The sequence below is a fragment of the Eretmochelys imbricata genome, chromosome 6 (assembly GCF_965152235.1).
Source record: "Eretmochelys imbricata isolate rEreImb1 chromosome 6, rEreImb1.hap1, whole genome shotgun sequence".
Taxonomy (NCBI): Eukaryota; Metazoa; Chordata; order Testudines; family Cheloniidae; genus Eretmochelys; species Eretmochelys imbricata.
This window is the reverse complement of record NC_135577.1, coordinates 111,834,202-111,861,452: the sequence shown is the minus strand read 5'-3', so window position 1 is coordinate 111,861,452 and position 27,251 is coordinate 111,834,202. Positions and strand designations below refer to the sequence as shown.

The 27,251-nt window shown below is 44.4% G+C and overlaps 1 protein-coding gene across 1 annotated transcript in view; it reads right to left on the bottom strand.

Annotated features, from left to right (window-relative positions):
• The window catches only part of RCOR1 (REST corepressor 1), a 125,400-nt gene that overhangs the window by 70,247 nt on the left and 27,902 nt on the right, over positions 1-27,251 (bottom strand). The gene's annotated exons all lie outside the window — the stretch shown is intronic.

Genomic DNA, 27,251 nt, shown 5'->3' with positions numbered 1-27,251 from the left:
GATGACCCACACTGGGTTTCAGAGCCGGAGCAGGAACATCTACACTGCTATTTTTAGCTCTGTAGTACAAGCCCCCACAAGCCTGAGTCTGTAGAACCGGGCTCAGACTCGCTGCTGTGTCTCTTTTTTGCCCTGTAGGCATACCCTTAGTGATGAGAAGCAGCGAATAGAGATCCTACCCCAGGGTACTATACATGTGAAATCAGAACAGGATTGACTTTTTAAACTCATTTGCAGCAGAGACAGAAAGTTATGTATGTCAAAGGAAACTTGGTGCTGGTTGGTCTGTAGAAGAGAAGAGTGAGGGGGGATTTGATAGCAGCTGTCATCTACCTGAAGGGGGGTTCCGAAGAGGATGGAGCTCAGCTATTCTCAGTGGTGGTAGATGACAGAACAAGGAGCAATGGTCTCAAGTTGCAGTGGGGGAGGTCCAGGTTGGATATTAGGAAACACTATTTCACTAGGAGGGTGGTGAAGCACTGGAATAGGTTACCTAGGGAGGTGGTGGAATCTCCATCCTTACAGGTTTTTAAGGCCTGGCTTGACAAAGCCCTGGCTGGGATGATTTAGTTGGTGTTGGTCCTGCCTTGAGAAGGGGGTTAGACTAGATGACCTCCTGAGGTCTCTTCAAACCAGAATCATAGATGATTCTAAGTACGTGTTCTTGAACAGTCAGGCTACATAAAAACATTTGGTGGGTGCATGCAAAGAACTTTAATGTTTTGACCACTCAGGCTGTGTGGATTTTTAACATTGCCTCTCCTTAACTTGGCATTAGACAACAAACCTAAGTTATGTTTTCAGGTAACAGTTTAAATCCCAATAACAAGCTGGTTTTAAAAATGGTATTATTAACCTCTAACATAATGCAAAGATTCCGATTATTTTTACTCCCAATTATCTGGATGCTGAAAATTGCATCATCTCTACGCCTCACCGCACTAATGCAAAAAAGTTTATTTTCTCTCTGTTTTGCCATGAAGATGCTGAGAAATTAATGACTGACACAGAGAGAGAGAGAGAGAGAGTAAAAGAGAAGCCAACGTTCTCTGGAGAATGACAGGGTGGAGACGGGATGGTCTATAGAGACTCTAAAAACATCTTAATTTAGTATGACAATAACTGGACTTTGAACAAAACTTGCTATGATCTTGAAACATTCGGGATTGAGCTTCACCCTCTCATGTGGCTAACAAACCAAAATTATGGAGTTGTGAGAAAAGAAAAAATAGGTAACCCCGATGCCAATCACTTGTAGAATACTGCTCCACTGCATTATGCATCTCAGTTCTACTCACCCATTGTTCAGCCTACTACAAAAGTATCTGAACAGGAAAAAAAAAACACACACCAAAAACGTCTACCACCATAAGAGGTTATATCTAAAGAGAACCTCACACCATTTATCGATACACAAATAAATGCACAAGAACTAGTGAGAGACTCCTATTAAGATTTACTTTAAGCAGTGACAGGCGACTACACCCAAAAAGAATGTATTAGGCTGCGTTTTGTCAGTTAGGATTCAGGAGTCAGTTACTTAAATGCCAAAAAGAACTTCGATAACAGAGTTAAGGGGTGCCCAGTGGTACCTTGTGCCCCTTCAGAATGTGCAGAGTAGCTAAATGTAAAGCCTCTGAAAACCAGGAAACACCTTATTTACTGGTTTTCAGGAGATTAAATTTAGCCACGCTGCACATGAAAGGGCGCAAGGTGCTACCTTGAGGGTACGTTTCCCCTAGAGCAGCTGTAGCAGCAAAACTACAGAACTGCAGCTATGCCACTGTAGTACAGACACTTCCTGTTGAAGGAAGGGATTTTTCCCCTCAATAAAGGTGGTAATCCACCTCTCCAAAAGCTGGTAACTAGGTCAACGGAAGAGTTATTCTGTCAACTTACCTGTGTCTACAGTGAGGGTAGGTCGACCTAAATACATCACACAGGGCATACATATTTTTTTTTTTTTTTTTTTTAAACAGCCCAGATGATGCAGCTGGGTTGACCTACATATTAGGTCTAGACTGGACCAGCGGTTTTCAACCCAGGGTCCTCAGACCCCTCGGGATCTGCGGACTGTGTGCAAGTCACACAGTGAAAGGTGGTCATTACCACAGAACAGTGTTTTCAACCTGTGCTCTATGGATGGGGGTCTGCAGACTAGGTCTAAGATTTCCAAAGGGTTCCGCATCTCCATGTGAAATTTTTTAGGGGTCCACATATGAATAAAAAAAAAAAAAGGTTGAAAACTACAGGACTAGGCCTAATTCTGCATTAATGATGATGGGGGGCTTTTAAGGGTTTTTGTTTTTTAAAAACAAGGAAAAGGATTTTGCACCACACACACAAGCGCCCAACTCTCCTCCTTTCCTTGCATCTGGCTCCTTGGCAAGGATTACCTCACCCTCAGAACACACTGTATGTTAAACCCCTTTGCTGCACCTGCATCACCCCCCCACATCTCTCTACCTGTCCAGCACAGCTCCCCTTCCTCTCCCCACAGAGAAGCAGGCATCAAGATGGAGCCCACAGACTAAGGAGCTGAGGAAAGGAGCAGAAGAGTGGGGATATGTTTTGAAGGGGTGGGACAGACACGGGGGGCACAAATGTAGGTTTTTGAAGGTGACAGATGTCACCTTGCCTGACCCCCTTCTTTCCACAGACTTCCAACCCCCGATATTCTCTCCAACATCTCAGATTTCCCCCCCAGACTGCTCTGAGACAGCTCGTACTCCAACGTTATCACCATCACACCCACTGCTCATCTTAGTGGCTGTTCTCATCCCTTTTCCCTTGGACATTTAGTACCCCTGCTAATACATGGGGAAAGTAAGACTGCCCTGCCCCCAACAGAGGTATAAAGGGCCCCAAGATATTGGTTTACACATGGGGGAATCCCTGCCCTCTCTGACACTGGGTGTAGCTGCCACCCCATTCCCAAAGATGGGCTAGACTAGAGGTTTTCAAATTGTGGGGCTCAGCCCCTTAAGGGGGAGTGGAGGAACACGTGGGGCTCAAGCCAGTCTGGGTCAGGGCTTAGGGAGGGAGTGTCGCCTCTGACTAACCTCAGCGGGCCACCCAGCCTGTGGGTAAACACCCACCACAGAGATTTCTGCCTCCAGAGACCTTCCCACATGTCTTCCCCCACCCTGAAAATCCAAGGGGGAAGGAGGAGCAGGTATTGTGTCTATCTATGTCCATGTTGGGGGAAGCGCAACCAAAAAACTAAATTTGGGGGGAGGAGGGGGGGCCTCAGCTAAAAAAAAAGTCTGAAAACCTCTGGCCTAGACAAACCTACTATAAAGGTGGGTGCACAACTGGTTGGAAAAGCATACTCAGAAGGCAGTTAGCTATGATTCATAATTAAGTTGGAAGGGCATAATGAGAGGGGTCTCACAGGGATCTGTCTTGGGTCTGGTTCTATTCAATATCTTCATGAATCATGTGGATAATGGTGTAGATGAGTACACTTAAAGTTTGCAGAGGATACCAAGCTGGGAGGGGTTGCAAGTGATTTGGAGGACAGGGTTAAAATTCAAAATGATCTTGAGAAACTGGAGAAACGGTCTGAAATAAAAAGGATGAAATTCAGTAAGGATAAATGCAAGTACTATACTTAGGAACGGACAATCAATTGCACAATACAAAATGGGAAATGACTGCCTAGGAAAGAGTACTGCAGAAAAGGATCTGGGGGTTATAGTGGATCACAAACTAAATAGGATTCAACAATATAATACTCTTGCCAAAAAAAAAAAAAAAACCCACCACCGACAAAGCAGCAAACATCATTCTGGGGTGTATTAGGAGTGTTGCAAGCAAGACATGAGAAGTAATTCTACCACCTTATTCAGCAAGGTCTCAAGTGGAGTATTGTGTCCAGTTTTGGGTACCACGCTTCAAGAAAGATCTGGACTGTCTCCAATTTGTCCACAGGAGAGCAACCAAAATGAATAAAAGTCTAGAAAATAGGACCTATGAGGGAAGATTGAATAAACTGGGTTTGTTTAGTTTTGAGAAGAGACAACAGTCTAAAACAACCCTTTTGCATACTTGAAAAAGAGGAGGATGATAAATTGTTCTCCTTAACCACTGAGGACAGGACAAGAAATAATGGGCTTAAATTGCAGCAAGGGTAGTTTAGGTTGGACATTACAGAAAAAGAAGAAAAAAAAAAAACTTTTTAACTGCCAGGGTAGTTAAGCACTGGAACAAATTACATAGGGAAGTTGTGGAATCTCTGTCATTGGAGGTTTTTAAGACCAGGTTAGACAGATACCGGTCAAGAACGGTCTAGATCAGGGATACTCAATAGGCAGCCCATGGGCCAAATGTGGCCCACCAAGGCTTCCTGTGTGGCCCACCAACTCACCTTAAAAATTTTTATAATTAAATTAATGAAGAGTGACGCACAGCCCATCATTTGCCTAGGACTTCCTTAGTAAGGAACTTACTGCTGGACCTTAAGTTCTTGCGATAGCACCGGCTACCATTGAGCTAGGACACCGCCCATTCTTCTCATCTGTGATGGCAATGGAGCCAAAAAATGAATGCTGATGTGAGTGAACGTCAAAGTCGACAGCAAAAACCGAGCTTTTAACCCAAGCTGGACAATGGGTTGTTTTTATTACTCCACCTCATTTAAATGCAACACTTGTGTTTAACGTGTCAAACCACTGTATCCGTCTGTAAAGTCATCAGTGCGAAGCACCACTTTGAATCAAAGCACTGTACCACTCAACATGGCCATCCTGGCAGTGTTGCAAGACGTGACAAAATTGAAAATCTGAAGTTTTCGTATCACGCTTCAAATATCTCCTCACAATATCAGTGATCATGCAGGACAAAGTAACAGCTGCTTCTCTTCAGATACTGTTGGTACTAGCTAAAAAGAGAGAAAGCCTTTCCTGAATGCTGAGCTTGTGAATGAGTGCACATCGGAAACACTGGAGGAGCTTTTTGCTGGAGATAAAAACAAAGATGATATTGTGAACCATGTGAAGCAAGTTCCCGTATGATTCCACGGCAGCACAAAGATTGGAAGTAGTTTACGAGGTCTGTTTTTCAGCACTGCTGTCCAATTTAAAAAACAAAAACAAAAAACACCAAATGGATGTCCCTGGCAGTGGATGATCAAGTGTTTAAGTGACACTGCCCTGCTATTGCTGTTTGTTAAATTTTAAGATTGTGAAATTTTCACGGAAGAATTTTTATGTTTAATACCATTAGAAACCTACATGACAGGAGAGATCATTTTTGAAAAAGTAAATGGATTTTTTGAAAAAAAAAAAAAAAAAAAAAAAAAGCTTTAGATCTGCCAAAAATAATCTTGTTCATTACAAACGGAGGTCCCTCCATGACAGGGAAAAAAGAGAATGGCTTGCTTCACATTTGGCAGTGATACACCCTTCATTAAATATACTTCACTGCATCATTCACCTGACTGTCCTGTGCAGTAAGCTGTCTGGGGACTTGAAAAAACAATGAGTATTCTGATGAGATTAGTGAACTACATATGCTCAACTTCTAGCTTGCAACAGCAGCTTTTTAAAGCTCTTTACAAGACGTTTCAGCCAAATACAGTGAGTGACCTGTTGCAGTACAATGATGTTCACTGGTTAAGTAGCAGGTGTGTGTTAGAGAGGTTTTGTGAGCGTCAAAAAGAAATAATAGACTTTCTTTCAAAGCCACAAGACAAACAAGGTTTGCAAGTTCCTGGAATTTATTAATGATTTCCCTTCTATATAAATCTGTGTGATATTACTGGTCATGTCTAATTCCCCTAAATTGTAGTTCCAAGGCTGGGCAAGCAGTGTTGGGGATGTGTTTGAAAAAGTGTGTACCTTTCAGAGGAATCTTGAAATCTTTCAGACAGACGTAACAGGAAAGATGTTGTACTTTTCTACATTTCCTGTGAAACTACAGCTGAAACGTCACTGAAAATGATGCAAGAATTCCTAAACAACCTGATTGAGAAGTTTGCAATTCCAAAGGATTTGTTTTTTGTTGTCTCTGCTAATAGAACATTCTTGATTCAATTGATGAGCCTTACAATTTCTAACTGAGAAGCACCTTCGAGAGCTCAGATGTCTTGAAGGCAAACTTCAGAGAAGTAGAACTTGGATTTCTACTGACCAATAACCAGAATCCAGCCACCTATCTTTTAACAATGTTCAGATCAACGTACCACTTTGATTCCGGGTTTTCTACCATCAACATTATTTAAAAACACCACCACAATCACTTGACAGATGAGCATCTTCACCAGTGCACGAGCCTTGCCCTGACCCCTCCTACAAACCACTCTTCACAAAGCTTGCCAGAGATTGTTGATGTCACCTCTCTCATTAGAGATTGCTACAAACCCAGGTAATAATGTTGATTTATAAACTTTGTTAAAAGATAGAAACACTAATACTTAAGTTGCAATCAAGGTCTTTATTGGCAGCTGAAGGGTTTTTATTATTATTTTGTCAGCCTTCTGCGCAAACAGCCCACCTCTTGTCATAAAATTGTCAAGTCAGCCCACAAATAGACCTAATTGAGTATTACTGGTCTATATAATACTTAGTCCAGCCGCAATGCAAGGGACTGGACTAAATGATCTATCAAGTTCCCTTCCAGTCCTACATTTCTATTATTCCCTTACGTCAGGCACAACTGCCCTCTGGCCCTAGATATTGCCCTGAGAAATGGGGCTGTGAAGAACATCTCCTACCAGCACCCAGCCTTCCCAGCAGCCTTGAACAAGAGAGGAGAACATGGGAATAAAAGGCTCCCCACCACCCCAATCATCCCCCATTTCCTCTGCCATCCACCTCATCCTCCACTATAACAAGTGACACAGATAAGAGCAGCTCAAGTGCTTGTCTATGCACTGATAATTTTTCCAGAACAGTTATTTCGATATAACCCCCATGGGGGCACAATCTAGAATAACTATTTTGGAATTGTTATTTTGGTACATTTCTATGCACACGCAAGCCCTAAAACCCACCCATGTTGGAGAGAAACTAAGATCCCTCGACCCCCGCACCTAATTCAGTGCTTTGACAGGCTACTCTGCCAAAGAGCTAACCCTGGCACATGAAGTTTAACTACAGGGATGATTTTAACCTAAGCTGTTTTTTAAACCTGTGCAGCTTTGTGTGTTCACACAATTGCACTTGGTTTATAGCAGTTGAAACCTGTAAGTTTAAATGTGCAAGCTAAACCAATATAATCAGTTTTAAACAGATATACAAGTGTCCACACAGGGGTTCACAACTAAACAAATTTTTAATCAATGGGTTTTAAACCAGTTTCAGTTAAACTGTTTCAAGCTCTGTTTTGACAAGCCCTACAATAGCAGACGAGGAAGTGCTGAAGTTCAATTACAAGACCGAGCCCTGCATTTTCAGCTATCCTATTTAAATGCTGACAAAGTAGTTTAGTTACATACAGATACCCAATACATCACTACCTAAGAGTGAGTCCCTATCACAGTTGCTAGATTCCTAGTGTTACGGGTGGGGGTGGGGGGGAGAAGAGCCCCAATTTGCCCTTCTCCCAAGCATTGCTCATATCAGGGCCTGTGCACCTTGTTGCCCTCCCCTCCGCCTACCACCATTGCTGAGCTTGAAGCAAGTAGGAGCAAGAGTCCTTCCTCTATCTGCAGCAGAAGGGCCTACTGCTGCATCCAGCCACCCCGGCGTTGTCCCAAACATCACCACTCCCAAGAGTCATAAATCACCACCTGTTCCCAACTGAGTAATACAGCCCTACTGTAGATTCTCAGCAGCAGCATATCTGCCTCACCCAGAAAGCTGTATCGTTGGAACAAAGCAGGCTGTTTATTAGTTTATGCTGGCTGCTCGCCATTTTTTTGCCTTTGCTTTTCCTTGTGTTTGTTCCTAGCTCAGGTGTGGTCAGGCTTCCCTTCCTGTCTCCACTAGCTCATCGCTATCAGCGCACACAGCATGCAAGACAGCAGTGCAGTCTGAAGGTGCGAAGCATGAGCTACTCTTGAGGGCATTCTGTGCCAAAAGTTTTTAAATTCTGCAAGTTTTATTTGTCAATAAATAAATAAATAAATACAGAGGCTCCAGCATGGCAGTAGGGAGCACAGGCCACTGGCTGCATGAAGGTGGAAGATCACCCTGCAGCCCCGCCCCACTCCCAGGACATGGACTCCATGGTGAGGCTGCACCCGACCTGGACATAGCACAAGGCCTGGGCTGCCTGCCCCTCTGTGCCAGGTGCACCACAGGTGGAGTAGGTCAGCTCAACCAGGCAGGATCCAAGTGTGAAGGGGCTCGGGGCGGGGGGGAGGAGTTTCCAGGCGTGGGGTGAGAGGATTTTGTGTGGGACAATCTGGGTGCGGGCAGCTCAGTGGTGGTGGGGGGGGGGGGATCTTGATGCACAGGGGCTTGTTAGGGGGTTCCAGGTGAAGGTTGTGGGGGCTCAGCAGAGGGGTTTGGGTGTGGGGGTCGGGGTCTCAGCAGGGGAAGGAACCATTCTTAGACCAGACACACTAGAAGACTGATTGTAAAACTGTCTTGGCCCATTCAGAGAGACAAGGTGGGTGAGGGAATATCTTTTACTGGACCAGCGTCTCCTGGTGAGAGAGAGACAAGCTTCCGAGCTTATACAGCTTCCCAGTCCTGAAGAGGAGCCCTGTGTGGCTCAGAAGCTAGTCTCTCTCACCAACAGACACTGGTCCAATAAAAGATATTGCCTCACCCACCCGGTCTCTAATATTCTGGGACTGACCTGGCTACAACAACACTGGATAATGGCCCACTCCGTCCTTCAGGTTTGTATTTCCCTGTTGTGAGGCTGACAATGGGGCAGACTCATCCCCATGCATAATTCTTCTGGGGCCACCATACGTACAGTTGGGCAGTTTTCATTTGGATACTAAAGAGCTAGACAGAAGGGTGTTAGCCCTCTTCTCCCCACTGCTTAAACCCTTTAGGAAAAACCACTCCCCAGACCTGAATAACCAGGTTTGGTGCAGAAAGTTCAGGAGGTAATGGGGGCGGGGGGGGGAAGAGAGAGAGAAGAATGAATAATTTCCTCACCCGCAAAGAAACAAAACAGACCCACTCCACAACGTGCGTGCGTGTGTGTGTGTGTACGTACGCGCGCGTGTATTAATTAGAGGGGGGGATCCCCAGCTGCCACACACCCCACTGGGGTACAGGGAGCTCCTACAAAGCAGTGCAATGGAGGTTCTCAGTCCTGCCCCTACTGATCTCACTAAGTATGGGCGCCTCTTCAGAGTAGAATCTGTTGAGCAACACTGTGCCTTCAATGATGTGAAGGACTTTTTCGCTGGTCATCTGCCTTAAATGGATTTTCATTCCAAGACACCTACACATTAACGAATATAAGCTCCAGTCCTTCTCCCATTGAAGTCAGTGGGAGTTTTGCCATTTACTTAGTGGACAGCAGGATCAGGCTCTTAAAATGCAATCAAGATGCTTTGCAGAAACTGAGTGAGCAACATATGGCTGCTATTAAAAGTACCCCATGCCAAAAACACACAGGCTAGCTAGTTACATATACAGTATCAGATCTTAAATAATAGTTCTCCAGCTGATAAGAAAATAGGAAATTGCCATAAGAAAATGATGGTTCTGCTGTCACTGGAGTCAGGTGTATGCAGTGTGTGACAGAATATTAAGTTCTCCAGCAGATTCTAATCAACATGAATCCATCTAAGCTGACACCAAGTGATAGGAGATGGATTGAATCATCAATTCCTTGTTAGAGTTCACTCAAGGACTGAGAAAAATATAGCATTTGTGTGTGTTCTACAGGCAGTGTAACAATGCATTACAGTCACTTTGGGTCATGTCTCCATGATCCATATGCAGAAAGCCCATCTTCTGCATCAGTGCCCCTCCTTTCTGCCCCCCACCACCAGGGTTGTGCAGCCCAGGATCTACATAAAAGTGTGGAAGGGAGGGGAAATGCACATGTGCGCACAAACACACAGAGATCCCCAACAGACGCTACCTGGAAAACGTTAAACAGCCTAGAGCTCTATTATAGCTTTCCCATGAAGCCTCATCTACAGAACAGAAATACCCTTCCACCTCTGCCCCAAACAAGGGCAAGACTTGGAACAGCTGCAGTCATTGGTGGGGGAAGAGAAGGAAGAATGCTTACTAGCCATATTGTGCAGCTGGTGCCAGCCACCTGCTGGTACCCCAAGACACATCCCACCACTGTCTATAACAATCGGGGAGGATTTCTACCAAGCGGCTCCTCCAAGTTTCCTTTGGCCTTAAGACCTCCTGTCGGCTTCACCACTACAGGGGTGATCCAGCCCTCTATTTTTTTTGCCTCCTGTGGAGGTCACTACTGTGCAGAGAGCTATGGAGTTTACCTGCAGTGGCGTTACTCAGAAGCACCTTGCTACCAGCCTAGATATAACCAGATCTGCAGTTAGCAAATTTCACTGTTCCCTAAAGCATTGGGAATTCTGCAGCTATGGAAGTCAGAGTATCTATTGTTCGAGAACAACATGAAAGGCTTTCAGCACCACCACGGAACTTTGCTGAATTACTTAAGTTTATGTGCAGTACAAACCTGAAATCCTCCACATACTGATGGTGAGATTCCCACACTCAAAGACTACTGAATAACTAGCAACAGCATTTACTGAGCCTCTGTCATATCTGGCAGTAATGATTGTTTTTATGTTTTATTACAATAGGAGTATAGACTTATTGGGGACTACAGTTAAATGAAATAAAAGCTGATAAATAATCACTTTCATGACTAGTTTCATACCTCGACTAAAATACAGCCACTTTCTAAATAAAGGGATACAAACGTGCTTCTGTTCCAAACCCAGCATTTTCTTAATTTATTAATGAAATCCTTACATTTTTGGCTGGGCACCTCGCTCCTCCATATACACACACTTGTCTACACCCACGATACATAATAGAAAAAAGTCAGCCTGGCTCCAATCATTTCAAAAGAGAGACCACTTTAAACTCAGTAGTATTGCCCAGTTAAATCAGCATCACTGACGTCAGAGTGGTACTGCATTTCAACAAGAATTAGCTTTAACAAAAGTTGCTCTGATGCAAAAGAATTCCAACCATTCTGAGAACAACTAAAAAAGAAGGAAGGTTTCCCCATCCTCTTTCCCTCTTGCTAGCGTTGATTGTCTCAGGCAATGATCCAATGAAATTCAAAGCAGTGCTCTGCTACACATGTCTGCTTCCTTGTGCGTGTGACTTATCCTTGGTCAGCCGATTATGCTTGTGACCCCCTTTCATTTCTGTTTCAGCAGGACTGCCTAGATTTAACAGCTAGTATCTTGATGCAGTACAGTTTTGTACATACTGTAGTAGTGTTAAATGCAGCAGAACATTTCTAGACCCAAAACCAGAAAGTCAAGAGACTTTTTTAAATTTAAAAAGTTATAAATTAAGCAGCAGTTAGCTCTTCCTATACATAGCTACACCTGACTGGCATTATAATCTATATGCAAATAAAGTGCTGAGGGCAAATTTGTATCCACCCGTGAAACAGACGCTACTATTTAGATTTCTATATATAAAAGCAGCACCCTACACCACAAGAGTAAATGAAGGTGCTGTACTACAAACCCAGAGGTTGATAGAATATCAGGGTTGGAAGGGACCTCAGGAGGTCATCTAGTCCAACCCCCTGCTCAAAGCTACCAACTAAATCATCCCAGCCAGGGCTTTGTCAAGCCTGACCTTAAAAACTTCAAAGGAAGGAGATTCCACCACCTCCCTAGGTAACGCATTTGGTGTAATAACCATTAAGAGAGTGTGAAAATATTGCTTTAAAAGTTACTGAGTTAAATAAAGAGTAATCATCCACCATGGGTTAAGGAGGTCATTTTGCACTTCTAAATGAAGAGCATTAAAAAAGCTGAAGGAAAATGAGCTCAGTAAGACAGACAGTATTCCATTATTAAGAAAGAACAAGTTCAACCCAAATCTAGGCTGAATTTCACACGTTTAGTTTTTTTAAATTATCTGATGCAAGATGCTACTTTTTTTAATAGTTGGAGGAAGCTGGTTAAAGCGCAAACAAAAAAACCCCAAACACACCCCAAACAAAAGAGCATCTACATTTGCTCACAGTCAAATCCAGCTTAAACAGTGTTATCATTTTGAGGCATCGCCTTGGTTTTTTTGCTTTATGAGTCCACTCATTCTTTCCTGCAGGCAGGTGGCACCAATGTGCAGCCATAGCAGCTGTTTGATCAACTATAAGTGAATGGTCTTTATACACAGAAAATATTATAAGTTTATATTTTATACATACACAGAACTGGTCCTAATTCTGCAGTGAACTCTGCACAGGCAGACCCCTGTACCTACACACAGCTCATTTCAGGACTAGGTCATAATTTAATGCACCCACGAATTCAGAAAATCTAGTAATATTCTCATCACCATACAGCAGCCATCTTCCACAAAACTGTGCCACATGATACCTTACTGTGAGACATCTGCTTACGATTTTGCTATTTGTGAGAGCCCTAATTTTGGATTTCCTAATTTTTGGACAATCTCAGCCAGAGTCACATTTATGTATTGTTTATACACCAACAAGGCACCTTTCCACTTAAGAGTCATAAGCTGCAAACAGATAGATTATCAAAAGTTAAATATTTTTAAAACCCTAGACTTGGTTATTATTTTGGATCAATTTATTTATATTTTTTTCCTCAAACTGAGGAAAAATTAATTATGTCAGTTTCAGTTTTGTTGATGTCCAGTTTCACTTTCAGGTTTTTAGTGGTGCAGTGTCTTGGGTGTTTTTAAATGCAGAGTTTAGCTTTTCAAAGAAAGACATGGTCAACTCTAGCTACTAACAACCCACTAATATTTTTAAAGGCTGTAAAACCCATCTATACTAGTGCTGAAAAGTTTGAAGGCATATCTACATAGGGAAATAGCCCTGAGTAGCCTCTCTGTATGTCCTAAATGTAGACATTTAATCCACATACAGTGTCTCTTTTTGGGGTTTAGATTAATCCATGTACACATGAGGAGCTAATGCAGAATACCTTTTGCCTTTTAAAAGAAAATCACACTCTAGCTTATGTTGCAGTAGACAAGCCCCAAGTTAACACTACATACACTTTCTCCGGCTTTGTCTTCATGCACATAAAGTGTGTTCTTTACTAGGATTTTAACTTAGCTTTTAGTTATGATAAGGCAATTGTAGTTGTCACATGAGTCAGCAGATTGAGTTTATATTGCCCCATAACAGGTCAAGTTATTCCCTATGGGGGAAGTATAAACTCAACCTGTTAAGTCCTGTGACAGCTACAATTGCTTCGTCTTTATTACATAAAAATGTATTAACTAAAATTAAAATCTGACTGAAGGCAGGCCTTTGTCCAGGCACAGCCAGACTTTCACACCAAAAGGAACGGGGTTGGGAGGTTGTTTGTTTGATGTTTAAAGAGAACCGAAGCACTGGATTTTATTAAAAAAAAAATAGAATGGAAATGTTTGCTGGTCTTATCCTTTATAACAGCTTGTTTTTACAAAAACCCTGATGCTGTTTAAAGTTTAAGAGTGTAACAGTCCATTTAACTAAACAAAAAAACCACACACACACACACCCCTAAAAGGAACTTAAAGAAAAAAAGGGCTAGTGAGAAACCATTTACTGAAACAACCATGTGCATGTGTTTCATTGTACATTCCACCACACTTCTGTATAAATTTACAACACACATCTCGGTATGCAGCTACACACAGATGCTTCCGCCTTGCCTCTCACCATGGGGCAGAACTTCACTAACTGCACTGCAAGCTCCCCTCTACCCATATCACGCCAGCCACTGCCACTTTAAATGCAAAGCAAACCATACCCCACACCATAATTATTACAGTAATTTAGAATAACTGTACAGGAAATCAAGTCAGAATTCATTTTTATCAGGAGTATTTTAAAAGCCAGTTGATAAATTTATAAACAGGTTTCAGAGTAGCAGCCGTGTTAGTCTGTATTTGTAAAAAGAAAAGGAGTACTTGTGGCACCTTAGAGACTAATGAAGAGAGCTGTAGCTCACGAAAGCTTATGCTCAAATAAATTTGTTAGTCTCTAAGGTGCCACAAGTACTCCTTTTCTTTTTGCAAATTTATAAACGTGAACTCCAAATAATCTAAAAGTTGCTTCTACTCCCTTTCTTCAAGAAGAGTTACTCCACACAACAAGTGTTCTCCCTCCCATTTCCCTTATATCCTACGAAGTTTCTATGCCATTAAAAAAAAAACCAAACAGATTTAGGATCCAATCCTCTACGCAGCCTAGTCATACGAGTAAGACAGACATTACCATCAGGTTTAACGCAACAAGCACAGGTCTTGCAATTTCTTCATCAGTTATCATTCACGTAAGAATACAGCCCAATGGGGCAGGTAAAGATACCTGTGTCACCAGACCAGTTTAACTGTTTATAAGACTTATCAATAAGGATGTAAAGACAAGACAGCTTCCTCCCGTCCCTCCCCAGCACACCCTATCAATTCAGCTTTCCCACCTTCCGCAAATAATCTGACAGCCTCCAAATTGGACATGTCCCTGGTGTTCATAAAGTCGTGGCTCCTTTACACAGTAAATCCTCTGGTCACCTCCCTCCCCTTCCTACCCACTAATGAAAGGGCCTCTTCTGTCATTCTTCTCCCCTTCTGCTCTTCTCCAGGAGGGCCATTCTACTGTCCCTCCCCTGCAGAGAAGGAATCAGAGTGGCCCAATGCAAGCCTGTCTCTGGCTCTCTCTCCCCTTTCCTGTTAAAGGAGCAGCGACTTCCTTCTCCCTCCCTCTCCTCCCGGGGGGTTTCTGGATCAGCTCTCTTGCCAGAGAAAAATTTCTACTCACCCTGGGACAGCAGAAAAGCATCCCACAAACCCCAGCCTTGACGAGGAAGCGCAAAACCTAGTTATCAGCAGGAATGTGTCCACAATTTATTTTACAGCTTCAACTAAAGGCCAAACCGACTTAGAGTCCCACGCAAGTAGTTGCAACCCGAATATCACAGCATCATGCTAGTGTGTGCAAAAGAACTACAGCATTACTACATCTTGAAATGGAACAGAGTTTCAGTTGCCCAGTGTAACAAACAAGTATAAAGTTTCCGTAGTCTGAAGCGTTAGCAAAACAAATTCATTGCTTTGTTTTTTGTGGAGAGGTGGTGCCAAAATACACTCATTAACATGCCTGCATCCCTTTAAGACAGCTTGTGTTGATTTGTGGAACTCTAAGTAAGTCCCTGGAAAACGCCAGCGTTGTTATAAAATGCAGATACTTGCTTGGCGAAGATAACTACAAAGAAATGTTCAGTGTTTCAAAATCCTTCCTGATGGATGGTCAGATCCGAACAACAAGGAATTGGAGTCCAATTCAGATGGAAAATAAAGTTCCCTAAGCTCTCTTTAAACTTCAGACAAATCAGGACAAGCTATTCCTTCTGAGCCTTCCAGTAGCAGCAATCCTGCTTTACAGAACATGACATTGACGGTACTAGCTTCACCAAACAATAGCAATGATGTGTGCTGGTACAGGACATTCTGTGGTATCTGAATTTAACAAAAACTTGTCCCCAAAAGTCCAAGGGCAAAGTACACGATAAATGGATATTCACAGCATAGCACTAGTACGGTAAAAACAAAATCATTGTGCACAGAAGAATAAAACTATAAAAGCTGAGCAACAGCCTGATCTTCAGGATAGGTATAGATTTCTCAAAATAATAAATAATACCACCACATACCACACACACACACACACACACACACACACACACACACACACACACCCCCCCCACAGTAAATGGGATTGAGATTTTGGCTCTTTTGAGGATAGCAAGTGGGGAAATTACAGTACTAAATCATAATACACTAAATTAGAGGCAGCACCAGCACAGAAGATGCTTACACAAGATCCTGTCCAGGAATCTGACCCACTGACATCTCCCAGACTCCACTGCCATCAATGCGGCTTCTGACAAACACAAGGCTTCACCGACACAAACCTAACTAGGACTGTTGGAAACATCTACCTAAGGTACTCCTATGCCCCCAGCACCACAGGGCCTGAGCACCTTACAACCTCTGAGGTATTTACCCTCACAACACTTCTGTGAGGAAGTACTATTACTGAGGCCCTTAGTAAATCATCATTGCGTGGACTGCAAGGAAATCAGGAAGTTAGCCCAATACCGTGATTTTTCCCAACAGCTAGAAGACAGACATGGCCGCTCATGGGGGTTAACAGGACGATCCCATCCTTGGATGGGGACAGAGAGGTGCCAGGACAGTCCTATCCCCTGGAGTAAGGCTGCATGTCTCACCGTATGGTGCTAGCTGGTTCAGCCTAGTCTGGCCCAGAGCAGAGATTGGCTCAGTTCCTGATTGGCTGGGGTGGTGGGGGGGGGCGGGGGGAGCACACAGAGCTGTGAACATGGCCATTAGGAGACCCAGACCACCCCACAGTGCCCCCGCTACCCCAGGGGCGACACTGCAGGAGGTGAGACCACAATCCATCCCCTCGCCATGGCCAGCACCATGGCTGCTTGGATTTAGGGCTATCAACTCTCTAATGGCAGAAAACCTAACATCCTTGCCCCACCCTCTGCCCCACCACAGCTCACTGCATCCCCCTCCCTCGCTCTCCCCCACCCTCGTTCACTAGCTCATTTTCACCAGGCTGGGGCAGGGGGTTGGGGGTGAGAAGTTTGGGCTGCAGGAGGAGGCTCCAGGCTGGGGAAGGGGGTTGGTGCAGGAGGGGGCTCCAGGTGGAGGGTACAGGCTCTTGGGAAGGGCTAGAAATGTGGGGTTCAGAGTGTGAGAGAGGGCTGAGGCAGGGGGTCGGGGCATGGGAGAGGGTACAGGCTCCGGGAGGGAGTTTGGGGCTGGCTTCGGAAAGGGGCTCAGGACTGGGGGGTGGAGTGCAGGAGGGCGTGAGGGCTCCCGGAAGCGGCTGGCATGTTCTGCCAGCTCCTAGGCAGAGGGGCCAGTCGACTCTGCACACTGCACCCACCCTGAGCAGTGGCTCTGCAGCTTCCAATGGCCGGGAACTGCAGCCAATAGGAGCTGAGGAGCCAACGCTCGGGGTGGGGAAAGCACGCAGAGTCCCTCTATGCCTAAGAGCCGGTGTAACATGCTGGCCACTTCCGGGAGCCACACACAGCCAGGTGGGGAGCCTACCAGTGCCGCCAACCGGACTTTTAACAGCCCGGTCAGCAGGGATGACCAGAGCTGCCAGGGTCCCTTTTTGACCGGGTGTTCTGGTCAAAAACCAGACACCTGGTAACTGTACTTGGAACATGAGCGAGAATGAGAAGGCGCCTTGTTCCACCAGAGGGATGGATCCCGGTATCAGCTTTGCACCAGTTGGGGCTATTGTCTCTCCTCTAGAGCTTCAAGGTGTGCTGGAGCTCTTAATCACCCCATGGTCAGCTCTGCGCCACTTCACCCCCACCTCCCCAGCTGGGCAGGAAGCAGCAGCTAAGCCAAGAACAGAGCAAGCTGGGCCCTGATCCTCACCCCAGGCTGCACGGGCTGGCACCATGTGGGGAGAGCTCCCCCACTCCACTCTCCAAAATTGGACCATCCCACCACCTCCCCACCCCATCCAGGATGGGACTGGCCCCCACTGATTCACACAAGAGCAGCTGCCGTGTGTGTTTCCCCTGCACCAACTTTTGGAAAAAAACAAGCGGGGGGGGGGGGGGACACCGAGGCACACAGAGACTACACAACTTGCCCTAGGCTATGCAATACATCTGTGGCAGAGCTGGGAATTGAACCAGGCTCTTCTGAGTGCTAGGTTACTGCCCCAGCCACTGGCCAGCCCTTCTTTCTCATTATTCCACTCTCAGCTCTGAGGGACCAGACAAGATATTCTGTGAAATTTTAAAAAACTTGCCTATTATTTAATGAAATTTAAAAATAAATGAGGCCGGGGATTGCTCTGTATTTTTCAAAAGCTCTTTAGAAAAAGAGGACTGTGTTAATTCAAACATGAGGCAGTATTTCGTTTGCCCTTGAAAATGCAGGCGGCTCCTAGGAGCTATTTGGTTTGACAAGTTTTCCTTCAGATTTCAGAATTAAAAAAACAAAAACAAACCATCTTCTCCAAACTTCATGACAGAATGTTTTTTACATATAGTCTCTGCTAAAAATACCAAACCACCATGAAGGATCCCACGACAGTGCTAATCTGAGTTTTGCTAACACTTCACCCAAAACACCCTAGCACTACACAGGCACAAATCAATCAAGACAGATGCTAGCACTGGAAAGTTCTCCATTTATATCAGCGGTTCTCAACCTATTTACCACTGTGGGCTGCATATGCACCTGTGTGTGTTATGTGAACCGTGTGTGTGTGTACGTACACACACACACACACACAGAGAGTACGGCCCTGAGGATGGCAGCTGTATGCTGACTGGGCCACAAGTGGCCTGTAGGCAGAGAACCACTGATTTATATCTTAATACTATATATGCAGCTAGAATAGACAAAAGGCTTAATTCTTCATTGCCTGGCACCTTGTGTAGACAATTACAAAAGTGCACAATGACAGCAAGACACAGTAAAAGCCGTGTTACCCGGCATTTTACCACCCAGCATTTCTGTATCTCCCAATACAAATCTTCAATCTAGTAACCAGGACTAGTATACTGCCCAGGAGGTTATGCAATTACACATTCTGTACTCTACTTTTATGCAAAAGAGGCAGAAGACAAGTAAGCAAGCTGATATCAGGGATTTAATCAGAGAAGCAGCTTCCAGGGTATGTCATAGGGTCAGTACAGATTCAGCCCAATCTCCTACACCTTCTACATCTACAATGATAATTGATGTTGATAATGATGACCCTGAGGCACTGAAAGATCCTGAAGTGCCTTCTGAATCAAAGAAAGATTAAATTATGTTTAGTATAGTTTTAGTGTTAAGAATGTGTTTAGTGATCTGGGTGTATGCGATACACTGCCCATAGTGATATGTAGTGTCATAAGATAACCTACTGTATAGAAAACTTTACCTGTTGTGACAAAGTTCTTCCTCTACCTTGGTGGGTCCTGCGCTTATTGGCGGATTTTGCTTGCCTCAGAGATTCACAGTTGCCCTCAGTTTGGTCACTTTCGTGGCCCAAATCTGCCATTCACTCAGATAACCTCATCACTGGCCAGCATGGGAAAAAGAAAGGAGAACAATCCCCCAGTCTCTGCTGGTCCACCTAGTGGGTCAGGGGACAGGCCAGGGACCTTCCCCTCTGGTGGGACCCACAGTCCAAGTCAACTCCCCCTGTATCCAATAGGGAGTTGGGGGGAACCTGGGCCCGCCCTCTACTCTGGGTTCCAGCCCAGGGCCCTGTGGATCACAGCTGTCTATAGTGTTTTGTGTAACACCTGTGTGACAGCTACAACTCCTTGGGCTACTTCCCCATGGCCTCCTCCCAATACCTTCTGTATCCTCACCACAGGACCTTCCTCCTGATGCCAGATAGCGTTTATACTCCTCAGTCCTCCAGCAGCACACCTCACTCTCAGCTCCTTGCACGCACCTCACTAACTGGAGTGAGAGCCTTTTTAAACCAGGTGTCCTGATTAGTCTTAATTCTAGCAGCTTCCCAATTTGCTACAGGTGTCCTAATTAGCCTGCCAGACTTAATTAGTTCTAGAAAGTTCCTGAGTGTTCTGGAATAGTCCCTGTTATTTTACCCAGGGAAAAGGGACCTACTTAACCTGGAACTAATGTATCTACCTTCGACCACTCTTTTGTAGCCATCTGGCCTGACCCTGTCACACTGTATACATCTAAGTGCTTCAAGAAACCAACCACTCTGCATAAAGTACTACTACTGGATTGGTGAATACCTGTATACTAGTTTATACTTTATTCATTTTATTGTATTCTAATTCTTTGATAATTAGTATTCCATCGGTCAGTATAGCTCTTAGTTGATTTGAATTTTGGACTAACTGGCACCCCCCATAACAAAGCTTTTACTGTACTAACTAGTCTCATTTACACCTACTGTGAATGACTACACAAGGTGCAAGCCAACAGAGTATCCTCAGCAGCAGCAAATGGGCTCCTCAGCCAGACCAAAGCAAAAATCCTGCAAGCATGTTGGATTTTGCTGAGCTGCCTTCACTTTGGGATTATGAATGTTCCATCTGTGGTGCCAACCCTCTGCATACCACAGCATATTATAAAGGAATCAATTAAGGCAAAAGCAAGGCAGTAAACACGAACCAGAGATCCAAGATGTATGGCATGCTCCTCTGATCAGAACGTAGCTCCCTCTCTGCTTTGATGCTTCAGGCATGGCTGGGGCTGGCCCAGGTCAGTTGACTCAACTCTGGCTCGCAGGACTCAGGCTGCGGGGCTAAACAATTGCACTGTAGACATTTGGGCATGAGGGGAGTGGGTCTCAGACCTCAGGCTCCAGCCCAAGCACCTACATTGCAATTTTTAATCCCGCAAGCCTGAGTCAATTGACCTGTACTCTGAGGCTCAGTGCCATGGGTTTGGGTTTTTTTATCGTAGGCATAACCTGAGACACAAATTAGCATTGCGTATCTGGAGCAACATCCCCAAAGTGCAGAGGGAGTGGGGAGACAGGCAGCTGGAGCTGGAGAAAAAGAGAGAATGCCTGGTCAAAGGCAGGGCATGGGACAAAAAAGGGAAGTCAGGAAGAGTGAGAGGGACCAGGAAAGAAAGCGGATAAGAATGAGGCTATGGCAAGGCAGAGAGGGACACAGGAGGACAGAGAGACATGAAGAGGGAGACCAAAGGCTGGCCAAATAAGGCGCGGCCAGCAAGGAGGACAATCTGCCTACTTAGATAGCCAAAGATTCTTAGTACCTCACGGGAGGAGCAGAGTGCGGCTTGCATACAGGAAACTGACTTATTATGAGAGACCACGTTGGAGCCTGGTTTGGTTCTACCGCGAGGAAGGGAAAGGTGGCTATGCTAGCTAGCGGGGCTGGGGGCTGGTTAAATGTGCATGGCATTCGCCCACACTGTACCTGGCATGCGTGCTCACACTCCTCTCACAAGTTTGCTATATAGCCATAAAATTTACTGTTTCACTATGTTCAGGCCAATAATCTTTCCAGTTTGGGGACAGAAATTCTGTTAAGAACTTAAATGCCTCTTTCCTGAGGCTGCAATTCTTAAATTTTTCTTCAATTAAACACAACTAAAAGGGTTTTTATTTAGAGTAAAAGGGATGTGTCTGCCTCTTCTACAGCACCAGGCATACTGTCAGTGCTAAACAAAGTGATTAATACTACAGTACCTAATACAAGGGGAGCCTGTCCATCGTTGGGCTCCTAGGTACTGCCACAATACAAATAAAATACAATACCCAGTTCACCAGCAAATCTCATTTGGAACCCTTCCAGCTGCGTGCATGTTTGGAGGGGGTTGGGTAGGGGTGAGAAGATTATTTTTGGAGTCACTCTTTCACATGGGCAAACCCTTAACTAATACATGCTAGTACCTGGCTATACTTGCTTAAGTGTCCTGGCTTCCATGGCTGTGGCATTACACTCCGCTAAACATATTCCACCTTCAGAACAGCAGTTCAGTATCACGGCTGCATCCAGTTAAATATACCAGATAAGTCTCCATCACTCTCCAGAACGGATGGTACCCTGCTTAGGAGCAACTGGGTGTCTTAATCCCCCTGCAGCTTGGTCTGAAGCCAGGGAGTCCCACCAAGTGCCAAGAGAAAGGAGCTCTTGAAGATCTCCATTAGTGGACTCCTGAAACATTTCTCTCTAGGCAATAGGGTATTTCCGCATTTGCTATCCAGGATCATATGACTGGGGAGCCTGGGCTCTTACATGAAGTTTGAGGCTCATAGACTCATAGATATGAAGGTCAGAAGGGATCATTATGATCACCTAGTCTGACCTCCTGCACAATGCAGGCCACGGAATCTCACCCACCCACTCCTGCAATAAACCTATGTCTGACCTATTGAAGTCCTCAAATCATGGTTTAAAGACTTCAAGGTGCAGAGAATCCTCCAGCAAGTGACCTGTGCCCCATGCTACAGAGGAAGGAGAAAAACCCCCAGAGCCTCTTCCAATCTGCCCTGGAGGAAAATTCCATCCCGACCCCAAATATGGCGATCAGCTGAACCCTGAGCATGTGGGCAAGATTCACCAGCCAGATACTACAGAGAATTCTTTCCTGGGTAACTCAGATCCCACCCCATCTAACATCCCATCACAGGCCATTGGGCCTATTTACCATGAATAGTCAAAGATCAATTAATTGCCAAAATCATGTTATCCCATCATACCATCTCCTCCATAATCGTATCGAGTTTAATCTTGAAGCCAGATAGGTCTTTTGCCCCCACTGCTTCCCTTGGAAGGCTATTCCAGAACTTCACTCCTCTGATGGTTAGAAACCTTCATCTAATTTTGAGGCTCTCTCCACATTCTTTAAGTGGAAGAAATCCACTTTAGGTCAACCACCCCTAGGCTGAGCTAGTGCCCTGCGGTAGCACTTCACAAAGGGCAAGGACAACCTGCCTTTGCTAATGCTGTAACACTTCCACCCAAGAATTTCCTCCCCTGCAGAAGCAGGACAGAGGGGTGTTTAGGAGAAGGGCAGTGCAGGGCAGAGCACCAAGCAATGGTATTTAAAAACGCCCCTACTTTTGTTTCGCCATCTTCTACCATCTTCAACTGACAGGCTACTGCAGATGCGGGTCAGAGTTTTTTCTTTTATTTGTATGCTAATTTTTAACCTTGATCAAACTTTAACTAACCCACTATACTATACTTTTGTGTCAAAAGTAAGTGACCATATAGGTCATTCTTCTTCCCGGATAATGGAAGCAGCACTTGTCTGTTATTCCACCCAGGATTTCATGGGTATTGTTGTCTGAATTGGAGTATCCAGTTAGAGGATAAGACATATGAACCAGGTCTACATCAGAAAATTTGCTGGTACTGCAATATTGGTTAGCAGTGTGATTTTCTGTGACATTGACAATAGGGCTTTTGCTCATACAGAAATGTGGTTATACCATCATATATGATTTCTCATGAGGAACTGGTAAAAGCTACATCTACACCAGGAGGGTTTGCTGGTATAACGATTCTGGCAAAAATTTCAAGTGTAAACTAGGTTTTTATCGCTGCATCTAGATGGCTTCTAATTGAATGTATCAGAATGGGCCCCCACCCTGTTATTGTTTAGAGAACATTAGGAATTTCCCTTTTCGCTTTGTTCTTTTGTTCTAGTGATTACAAATCCATTCACAGAGTCCTGTGACCTTCTCATCCATTTCAGAGCCCTAATTATTTATGTGGGTGGAGTGCTAAAAACTTGTGATGGAGTCCCGGCAGTGTCCTGCCCTGAAAGGAACAGTTTAGAACCAGAAGGGAATTCAGTTGCCACATCAATTCAATCCTTGGCCTTTGTGCAAAGACTGACAAGTGCCAGCTGAATTGACTTTGTGATGTGGACATCTGTCTTCTCTAGGAACTGCATGGAAGACAACAACGTGCTTCATAAAGACCAAGACAATATTTATTTCTGGTCACTAATGATCTTGGTTATTTTGAACTGGTGACCAAGAGTTCCAAGTCATCCAGCCCCCATGAATCTTCCTTATCCATCTAATTTTACCCTCAACCAGAACAAAAAAGAAGGGGAAATGTATTTCTTCTGAGCATGGAAGATACGTGGCTTGGAATGGAAACTCACAACATCTTGTTAATGATTTATGAAGATCTATACTTAGTGCTTTGCTGTTTTAGCAGAGTTGAAAAAACAAAAACACATTTTTTACTTTTTGCCAGACTTAAAAAGAAACAAAAAACCCTAAGAGGCTACAATTCCCATTACAATGCATATGTGTCTGTAGCCGTTCTTGAGGAAAGACTATATTGTCCGAGTGCTGGAGTGGGTTGGTGAAGGCAGGAAATACGTCTCATGAGACAGATTCTGGGGATTCTCTCACTTTGGAGAACTCTTGAAAGAGCCTACTATTTAGGGGATACAGCTGTGTTCAGGGGGTAAGGCAAAGATTTGGACAGAGGAAAGCTGCACTCTTTTCCTGGATCTGCCCGGATAGGTCACCTTGGGCAAGACGCTTCACCTCTGTACCTCAGTTTCTTCAATCTGTAAAATTGGGATAACAATACTTACCTCCTTTGGAGACAGATAAAGAGTGCTATATAAGAGCTAGGTACTACACTCACAGTATAATCTTATAAAAAGAAAAGGAGGACTTGTGGCACCTTAGAGGCTAACCAGTTTATATGAGCATAAGCTTTTGTGAGCTACAGCTCACTTCATCGGATGCATCCGATGAAGTGAGCTGTAGCTCACAAAAGCTTATGCTCATATAAATTGGTTAGCCTCTAAGGTGCCACAAGTCCTCCTTTTCTTTTTGTGAATACAGACTAACACGGCTGCTACTCTGAAACCTGTCACTATAATCTTATGCATTTCATCAGCAAGATGCGTTAAAGGATGTATGTGAGCCAAAGATAAAAGTAACATACACTGGAATCTCTAGGAATTCAAACCCCAAGTGAAAAGAATGCAAATAGACAAGTACATTACTGACTTCCTGATGCAGGGTGGCGAGAGGAGGAGAAAAGAAAAACCAATATTATATAGAGTGCATTCTTACTGAGGAAGATCAAAAAGGCAACAGTATGCCTTGCAGGTCTCATTGGCTGGGAACAGCAAACCATGGCCACTGGGAGCTGCAAGCGGCCGTACCTGCGGACGCTCAGGTAAATAAAGCATCTCACAGCCTGACAGGGGCTTACCCTGAATGAGCCACAAACCAACTTTGGGAACCATTGATTTAGATTAATCATTTTAAGTTCTCTGCAGAGTTCACAAGAGAGAAAGTTGGGGAGAGGCCTACTCTTTTCAGGCAATAAAGATTTCAAAGACTGAGGTGTCCACAGAAATAAATAAATAAAAATTGATCAACTAAAGAGCAACCAGTCATCTGGACTCGATTCCATGTATCTGGGAACTTAATGAAATAGACGAGCTTCAAAAAAACAAAAACAAAACCAAAACGAACAAACAAACCCCACCACAACCAGGAAGGGCTGGTCTACATGGAGAAAAAGCCTACAGTAGCTAGTCTGCACTAGCTCTTTGTCTGGACACATTAGCAGCTTACTGAGAATGGCTTAGTGCGCAGTACCTTAAAGCATTTTTGAAGTGCATTAAGCTAGACTGCTCGAGGGCACTCAGTGCACAGTAAGGGCTTATCTACACTTACATTTTAAAGCGCTCTAACTTGCTGGCTCAGGGGTGTGAAAAATCACCCCCCTGAGCGCAGCAAATCAGAGCGCTTTAAAGCGCTACTGTAAACACGCTCCGAGCGCTGGGAGCAGGGCTCCGAGCGCTTGGAGCTAATCCCCTTGTGGAGGTGGATTACGAGGAGCGCTGGGAGAGCTCTCCCAGCACTCACGCGCGACCACACTCGCACTTCAAAGCGCTGCCGCGGGAGCACTCCCTCGACAGCGCTTTGAAGTTTCTCATGTAGCCATGCCCTAAGAGTGTCCACAAGGGGTGTTAGTACAGAATAGCTAATGAGCTTTAAATTCACACCCTAGTTAACTGCACACTAACTTCCCCATGCAGACAAGCCCTCAGTTATTATACTGGAGGACAACAAAATGTTGTGCCTTTTTCAAAGACAGGCATTTAGAGGTGATCCTGGCAAACCCAAACCAGTGAGTCGTACCTTCAGTTCCAGGTACAGTGGATGAAGAGATAATTAGAGAGTCATAAAAACACCTAAATGAATAAGGACAGACTTGGCGTCTGTAGAGAAAAAGCACAACTCTTTAGTCTAACAGAAATTTGTCCCTCTTATTTTAAAATTGGCTACAAAATGAAAAGCAGAATTTAACTTTTCTCCAAAGCTTTGACAAAGTCTCTCACAAGATGCAGTTTTGGGAAGCGTAGGGTGATGGGATGAGATGCAAAACGGTCATGGATTAGAAAATGGCTAAAAAGAGACACATGGTAGCAATAAAAGGGTCACCCTACACTAGGTAGGATTTAATGGAACCTTTTCCATTGACCCTATTTGGTTTTGGGTCAGGACCATAAATCCTCACTTTTCAGAGCATAAGTCAACCACTAACTGATGGGGTCAGAATTAACTGCTCAGAAGTTTCTACGATTATGACTATTGGGTTTCTTTTATCTTCCTGAGGCCTTGTCTACACTAAAGGGAAAAGTCGATCTAAGCTACGCAATTTGAATTATGTGAATAGAGTAACTCAAATCAACGTAACTTAGATCTACTTACCCCGGGGTCCAAACTACTCGACGTTGACAGGAGACACTCTCCTGTCAACTGCCCTTACTCTTCTTGATCAGGTGCAGTACAGGAATTGACAACAGAGGGGCGGTTTAACGGGTCTTCGCTAGACCCGCTAAATCAACCGCCAATGCATTGATCTCCATTGCGTCAATCCTCCGGTAAGTGTAAACAAGCCCTCAGACGCATCTGATACGGGCCACCATTAGAAACAAGACGCTAGACTAGTCAGATCTAGTTAGCAATTCCTAGGGTTCTTTTCAAAACGATCCTTGGAAGAGCTGGTTTTAGCAGTATGAAGAGGGAATGGTTGAAGAAACTGAAAAAGCAGGTTACAGAGACACTGGATCGTTACTGGCAAATGTATTTCTTAGGCCATGTCTACACTAAAAAGTTAAGTTGACCCAGCTACATTGCTCAGGTGTGTGAATAATCCACAACCCTTTATGGTGTAGTTAGGCTGACCGAACGCCCTGGTGTAGACAGCACTAGGTCAATGGAAGAATTTTTCTGCCGATCTAACTACTGTCTCTCCAGGAGGTGAAATACCTATGCCAATTGGAGAACCCCTCCCATCGGCGTAGCTAGCGTCTACACCGGAAACGCTACAGCAGCGCAACTGCACCACCGCAGTTAGGCCACTGTAGCATTTCAAATGTAGACAAGTCCTTACAAGTGCTAGGCATTAAGTATTGCATTTAAAATACCTATAACTTCATTTCCTGCTTGCTCAGTTGTACCACTACAGCCAGAATATGGATTTATGCACTGAATTGCCTTGGGGGACCCACAATTTAATTATTCTGAAAAATTAATCACGGAATGTATTACTGAAGTTCCAAAATGCTTTCAGAAGACAGATGGTCACAAACCAAAACTAGACACCCAGACTTCTGGTGGGGTGGGCG